Genomic DNA, 8,278 nt, shown 5'->3' on the forward strand with positions numbered 1-8,278 from the left:
TGTAAAATTTGACAAATAAGTCATAGGTTAGTATGTCGTGTAAAATTTGACAAAAAAAGTCATACTTTAGTATGACGTCCAAGATTGACATTAAAAGTCATAGGTTAATGTCATCCAAGAAGTAACGTAAAAGTTATAGGTCAGTTTGTCGACAGCTTGAGATTAATTGGCCAAATGGCTGTACGGATAAGGCACTGGTCTTGTAAGCCAAGGTTTGTTGGTTCACGTCCCACCTCGGGTGTAGTTCCTTTAGATGTTTGAAATGTGACCAATAAGTCTTAGTGTAATATCTTCTCCGATATATGACAAAAAAGTCATAGGTTACTATGTCGTCCAAAATTTGACAAAAAAGTCATAGTATAGTATGTCGTCCAAATTTTGACAAAAAAGTCATAGTATAGTATGTCGTCCAAAATTTGACAAAAAAGGCATAGGTTAGTATGTCGTGTAAAATTTGACAAAAAAGTCATAGGTTAGTGTTGTGTAAAATTTGACAAAAAAGTCATACTTTAGTATGTCGTCTTTGTCAAATGTTGACAAAAAAGTCATAGGTTAGTATGTCGTCCAAAATTTGACAAAAAAGTCATAGGTTAGTATGTCGTCCAAATTTTGACAAAAAATCATAGGTTAGTATGTCGTCCAAAATTTGACCAAAAGGCATAGTATAGTATGTCGTCAACATTTTGACAAAAAAAGTCATAGGTAAGTATGTCGTCCAAATTTTTACAAAAAAGTCATAGGTTAGTATGTCGTCCAAAATTTGACCAAAAAGGCATAGTATAGTATGTCGTCCAAATTTTGACAAAAAAGTCATAGGTTAGTATGTCGTCCAAAATTTGACAAAAAAGTCATAGGTTAGTATGTCGTCCAAAATGTGACAAAAAAGTCATAGGTTAGTATGTCGTCCAAAATGTGACAAAAAAGTCATAGGTTAGTATGTCGTCCAAAATGTGTCAAAGAAGTCATAGGTTAGTATGTCGTCCAAAATGTGTCAAAAAAGTCATAGGTTAGTATGTCGTCCAAAATGTGACAAAAAAGTCATAGGTTAGTATGTCGTGTAAAATTTGACAAAAAAGTCATACTTTAGTATGTCGTCTTTGACAAAATTTGACAAAAAAGTCATAGGTTAGTATGTCGTCCAAATTTTGACAAAAAAGTCATAGGTTAGTATGTCGTCCAAAATTTGACCAAAAAGGCATAGCATAGTATGTCGTCCAAATTTTGAAAAAAAAAGTCATAGGTTAGTATGTCGTCCAAATTTTGACAAAAAAGTCATAGGTTAGTATGTCGTCCAAAATGTGTCAAAGAAGTCATAAGTTAGTATGTCGTCCAAAATGTGACAAAAAAGTCATAGGTTAGTATGTCGTCCAAAATGTGACAAAAAAGTCATAGGTTAGTATGTCGTCCAAAATGTGACAAAAAAATCATAGGTTAGTATGTCGTCCAAAATTTGACCAAAAGGCATAGTATAGTATGTCGTCAACATTTTGACAAAAAAAGTCATAGGTAAGTATGTCGTCCAAATTTTTACAAAAAAGTCATAGGTTAGTATGTCGTCCAAAATTTGACCAAAAAGGCATAGTATAGTATGTCGTCCAAATTTTGACAAAAAAGTCATAGGTTAGTATGTCGTCCAAATTTTTACAAAAAAAGTCATAGGTTAGTATGTCGTCCAAAATTTGACAAAAAAGTCATAGGTTAGTATGTTGTCCAAAATTTGACAAAAAAGTCATAGGTTAGTATGTCGTGTAAAATTTGACAAATAAGTCATACTTTAGTATGTCGTCCAAAATTTGACAAAAAAGTCATAGGTTAGTATGTCGTCCAAATTTTGACAAAAAAAGTCATAGGTTAGTATGTCGTCCAAAATGTGACAAAAAAGTCATAGGTTAGTATGTCGTCCAAAATGTGACAAAAAAGTCATAGGTTAGTATGTCGTCCAAATTTTGACAAAAAAGTCATAGGTTATTAAGGTCGTCCAAAATGTGACAAAAAAGTCATAGGTTAGTATGTCGTCCAAAATTTGACCAAAAAGGCATAGTATAGTATGTCGTCCAAATTTTGACAAAAAAAGTCATAGGTTAGTATGTCGTCCAAATTTTGACAAAAAAGTCATAGGTTAGTATGTCGTCCAAAATGTGTCAAAGAAGTCATAGGTTAGAATGTCGTCCAAAATGTGACAAAAAAAGTCATAGGTTAGTATGTCGTCCAAAATTTGACAAAAAAGTCATAGGTTAGTATGTTGTCCAAAATTTGACAAAAAAGTCATAGGTTAGTATGTCGTGTAAAATTTGACAAATAAGTCATAGGTTAGTATGTCGTGTAAAATTTGACAAAAAAAGTCATACTTTAGTATGTCGTCCAAGATTGACATTAAAAGTCATAGGTTAATGTCATCCAAGAAGTAACGTAAAAGTTATAGGTCAGTTTATCGACAGCTTGAGATTAATTGGCCAAATGGCTGTACGGATAAGGCACTGGTCTTGTAAGTCAAGGTTTGTTGGTTCACGTCCCACCTCGGGTGTAGTTCCTTTAGATGTTTGAAATGTGACCAATAAGTCTTAGTGTAATATCTTCTCCGATATATGACAAAAAAGTCATAGGTTACTATGTCGTTCAAAATTTGACAAAAAAGTCATAGTATAGTATGTCGTCCAAATTTTGACAAAAAAGTCATAGTATAGTATGTCGTCCAAAATTTGACAAAAAAGTCATAGGTTAGTATGTCGTCCAAATTTTGACAAAAAAAGTCATAGGTTAGTATGTCGTCCAAAATGTGACAAAAAAGTCATAGGTTAGTATGTCGTCCAAAATGTGACAAAAAAGTCATAGGTTAGTATGTCGTCCAAATTTTGACAAAAAAGTCATAGGTTATTAAGGTCGTCCAAAATGTGACAAAAAAGTCATAGGTTAGTATGTCGTCCAAAATTTGACCAAAAAGGCATAGTATAGTATGTCGTCCAAATTTTGACAAAAAAAGTCATAGGTTAGTATGTCGTCCAAATTTTGACAAAAAAGTCATAGGTTAGTATGTCGTCCAAAATGTGTCAAAGAAGTCATAGGTTAGAATGTCGTCCAAAATGTGACAAAAAAAGTCATAGGTTAGTATGTCGTCCAAAATTTGACAAAAAAGTCATAGGTTAGTATGTTGTCCAAAATTTGACAAAAAAGTCATAGGTTAGTATGTCGTGTAAAATTTGACAAATAAGTCATAGGTTAGTATGTCGTGTAAAATTTGACAAAAAAAGTCATACTTTAGTATGACGTCCAAGATTGACATTAAAAGTCATAGGTTAATGTCATCCAAGAAGTAACGTAAAAGTTATAGGTCAGTTTGTCGACAGCTTGAGATTAATTGGCCAAATGGCTGTACGGATAAGGCACTGGTCTTGTAAGCCAAGGTTTGTTGGTTCACGTCCCACCTCGGGTGTAGTTCCTTTAGATGTTTGAAATGTGACCAATAAGTCTTAGTGTAATATCTTCTCCGATATATGACAAAAAAGTCATAGGTTACTATGTCGTCCAAAATTTGACAAAAAAGTCATAGTATAGTATGTCGTCCAAATTTTGACAAAAAAGTCATAGTATAGTATGTCGTCCAAAATTTGACAAAAAAGGCATAGGTTAGTATGTCGTGTAAAATTTGACAAAAAAGTCATAGGTTAGTGTTGTGTAAAATTTGACAAAAAAGTCATACTTTAGTATGTCGTCTTTGTCAAATGTTGACAAAAAAGTCATAGGTTAGTATGTCGTCCAAAATTTGACAAAAAAGTCATAGGTTAGTATGTCGTCCAAATTTTGACAAAAAATCATAGGTTAGTATGTCGTCCAAAATTTGACCAAAAGGCATAGTATAGTATGTCGTCAACATTTTGACAAAAAAAGTCATAGGTAAGTATGTCGTCCAAATTTTTACAAAAAAGTCATAGGTTAGTATGTCGTCCAAAATTTGACCAAAAAGGCATAGTATAGTATGTCGTCCAAATTTTGACAAAAAAGTCATAGGTTAGTATGTCGTCCAAAATTTGACAAAAAAGTCATAGGTTAGTATGTCGTCCAAAATGTGACAAAAAAGTCATAGGTTAGTATGTCGTCCAAAATGTGACAAAAAAGTCATAGGTTAGTATGTCGTCCAAAATGTGTCAAAGAAGTCATAGGTTAGTATGTCGTCCAAAATGTGTCAAAAAAGTCATAGGTTAGTATGTCGTCCAAAATGTGACAAAAAAGTCATAGGTTAGTATGTCGTGTAAAATTTGACAAAAAAGTCATACTTTAGTATGTCGTCTTTGACAAAATTTGACAAAAAAGTCATAGGTTAGTATGTCGTCCAAATTTTGACAAAAAAGTCATAGGTTAGTATGTCGTCCAAAATTTGACCAAAAAGGCATAGCATAGTATGTCGTCCAAATTTTGAAAAAAAAAGTCATAGGTTAGTATGTCGTCCAAATTTTGACAAAAAAGTCATAGGTTAGTATGTCGTCCAAAATGTGTCAAAGAAGTCATAAGTTAGTATGTCGTCCAAAATGTGACAAAAAAGTCATAGGTTAGTATGTCGTCCAAAATGTGACAAAAAAGTCATAGGTTAGTATGTCGTCCAAAATGTGACAAAAAAGTCATAGGTTAGTATGTCGTGCAAAATGTGTCAAAAAAGTCATAGGTTAGTATGTCGTCCAAAATGTGACAAAAAAGTCATAGGTTAGTATGTCGTCCAAATTTTGACAAAAAAGTCATAGGTTATTAAGGTGGTCCAAAATGTGACAAAAAAGTCATAGGTTATTAAGGTGGTCCAAAATGTGACAAAAAAGTCATAGGTTAGTATGTCGTCCAAAATTTGACCAAAAAGGCATAGTATAGTATGTCGTCCAAATTTTGACAAAAAAAGTCATAGGTTAGTATGTCGTCCAAAATGTGACAAAAAAGTCATAGGTTAGTATGTCGTCCAAAATGTGTCAAAGAAGTCATAGGTTAGTATGTCGTCCAAAATGTGTCAAAAAAGTCATAGGTTAGTATGTCGTCCAAAATGTGACAAAAAAGTCATAGGTTAGTATGTCGTGTAAAATTTGACAAAAAAGTCATACTTTAGTATGTCGTCTTTGACAAAATTTGACAAAAAAGTCATAGGTTAGTATGTCGTCCAAATTTTGACAAAAAAGTCATAGGTTAGTATGTCGTCCAAAATTTGACCAAAAAGGCATAGTATAGTATGTCGTCCAAATTTTGAAAAAAAAGTCATAGGTTAGTATGTCGGGCCACACAGTGGTGTAGTGGTTAGCACTCTCGCCTTGCAGCGAGAAGACCCGGGTTCGAGCCCCGGTTGGAACAAGGGCCTTTCTGCATGGAGTTTGCATGTTCTCCCCGTGTGTGTGTGGGTTCTCTCCGGGTACTCCGGCTTCCTCCCACAGTCCAAAAAACATGCAATGTGGGGATAGGTAAATTGGACACTCCAAATTGACCGTAGGAGTGAGTGTGAGAGTGAATGGTTGTTTGTCTCTATCTGTGTGTGTGGCCCTGCGATGGACTGGCGAACTGTCCAGGGTGTACCCCGCCTATCGCCCGATGTAGCTGAGATTGGCACAGCACCCCCCGCGACCCTCTGGCAGAGGATAAAGCGGTAGATGATGACTGACTGACTGAGGTTAGTATGTCGTCCAAATTTTGACTAAAAAGTCATAGGTTAGTATGTCGTCCAAAATGTGTCAAAGAAGTCATAAGTTAGTATGTCGTCCAAAATGTGACAAAAAAGTCATAGGTTAGTATGTCGTCCAAAATGTGACAAAAAAGTCATAGGTTAGTATGTCGTCCAAAATGTGACAAAAAAGTCATAGGTTAGTATGTCGTGCAAAATGTGTCAAAAAAGTCATAGGTTAGTATGTCGTCCAAAATGTGACAAAAAAGTCATAGGTTAGTATGTCGTCCAAATTTTGACAAAAAAGTCATAGGTTATTAAGGTGGTCCAAAATGTGACAAAAAAGTCATAGGTTATTAAGGCGGTCCAAAATGTGACAAAAAAGTCATAGGTTAGTATGTCGTCCAAAATTTGACCAAAAAGGCATAGTATAGTATGTCGTCCAAATTTTGACAAAAAAAGTCATAGGTTAGTATGTCGTCCAAATTTTGACAAAAAAGTCATAGGTTAGGATGTCGTCCAAAATGTGTCAAAGAAGTCATAGGTTAGTATGTCGTCCAAAATGTGACAAAAAAGTCATAGGTTAGTATGTCGTCCAAAATGTGACAAAAAAGTCATAGTTTAGTATGTCGTCCAAAATGTGTCAAAAAAGTCATAGGCTAGTATGTCGTCCAAAATGTGACAAAAAAGTCATAGGTTAGTATGTCGTCCAAATTTTGACAAAAAAGTCATAGGTTAGTATGTCGTCCAAAATTTGACCAAAAAGGCATAGTATAGTATGTCGTCCAAATTTTGACAAAAAAAGTCATAGGTTAGTATGTCGTCCAAAATGTGACAAAAAAGTCATAGGTTAGTATGTCGTCCAAAATTTGACAAAAAAGTCATAGGTTACTATGTCGTCCAAAATTTGACAAAAAAGTCATAGTATTGTATGTCGTCCAAATTTTGACAAAAAAAGTCATAGGTTAGTATGTCGTCCAAAATTTGACAAAAAAGTCATAGGTTAGTATGTTGTCCAAAATTTGACAAAAAAGTATGTCGTGTAAAATTTGACAAAAAAAGTCATACTTTAGTATGACGTCCAAGATTGACATTAAAAGTCATAGGTTAATGTCATCCAAGAAGTAACGTAAAAGTTATAGGTCAGTTTGTCGACAGCTTGAGATTAATTGGCCAAATGGCTGTACGGATAAGACACTGGTCTTGTAATTCAAGGTTTGTTGGTTCACGGCCCACCTCGGGTGTAGTTCATTTAGATGTCTGAAATGTGACCAATAAGTCTTAGTGTAATATCTTCTCCGATATATGACAAAAAAGTCATAGGTTACTATGTCGTCCAAAATTTGACAAAAAACTCATAGTATAGTATGTTGTCCAAAATTTGGCAAAAAAGGCATAGGTTAGTATGTCGTGTAAAATTTGACAAAAAAGTCAAAGGTTAGTATGTCGTCCAAATTTTGACAAAAAAGTCATAGGTTAGTATGTCGTCCAAAATGTGACAAAAAAGTCATAGGTTAGTATGTCGTCCAAAATGTGACAAAAAAGTCATAGGTTAGTATGTCGTCCAAAATTTGACCAAAAAGTCATAGGTTATTAAGGTCGTCCAAAATGTGACAAAAAAGTCATAGGTTAGTATGTCGTCCAAAATTTGACCAAAAAGGCATAGTATAGTATGTCGTCCAAATTGTGTCAAAGAAGTCATAGGTTAGAATGTCGTCCAAAATGTGACAAAAAAAGTCATAGGTTAGTATGTCGTCCAAAATTTGACAAAAAAGTCATAGGTTAGTATGTTGTCCAAAATTTGACAAAAAAGTCATAGGTTAGTATGTCGTGTAAAATTTGACAAATAAGTCATAGGTTAGTATGTCGTGTAAAATTTGACAAAAAAAGTCATACTTTAGTATGACGTCCAAGATTGACATTAAAAGTCATAGGTTAATGTCATCCAAGAAGTAACGTAAAAGTTATAGGTCAGTTTGTCGACAGCTTGAGATTAATTGGCCAAATGGCTGTACGGATAAGGCACTGGTCTTGTAAGCCAAGGTTTGTTGGTTCACGTCCCACCTCGGGTGTAGTTCCTTTAGATGTTTGAAATGTGACCAATAAGTCTTAGTGTAATATCTTCTCCGATATATGACAAAAAAGTCATAGGTTACTATGTCGTCCAAAATTTGACAAAAAAGTCATAGTATAGTATGTCGTCCAAATTTTGACAAAAAAGTCATAGTATAGTATGTCGTCCAAAATTTGACAAAAAAGGCATAGGTTAGTATGTCGTGTAAAATTTGACAAAAAAGTCATAGGTTAGTGTTGTGTAAAATTTGACAAAAAAGTCATACTTTAGTATGTCGTCTTTGTCAAATGTTGACAAAAAAGTCATAGGTTAGTATGTCGTCCAAAATTTGACAAAAAAGTCATAGGTTAGTATGTCGTCCAAATTTTGACAAAAAAGTCATAGGTTAGTATGTCGTCCAAAATTTGACCAAAAAGGCATAGTATAGTATGTCGTCAACATTTTGACAAAAAAAGTCATAGGTTAGTATGTCGTCCAAATTTTGACAAAAAAGTCATAGGTTAGTATGTCGTCCAAAATTTGACCAAAAAGGCATAGTATAGTATGTCGTCCAAATTTTGACAAAAAAGTCATAGGTT

This window comes from Solea solea, chromosome 12, assembly GCF_958295425.1.
Source record: "Solea solea chromosome 12, fSolSol10.1, whole genome shotgun sequence".
NCBI classification, from domain to species: Eukaryota; Metazoa; Chordata; class Actinopteri; order Pleuronectiformes; family Soleidae; genus Solea; species Solea solea.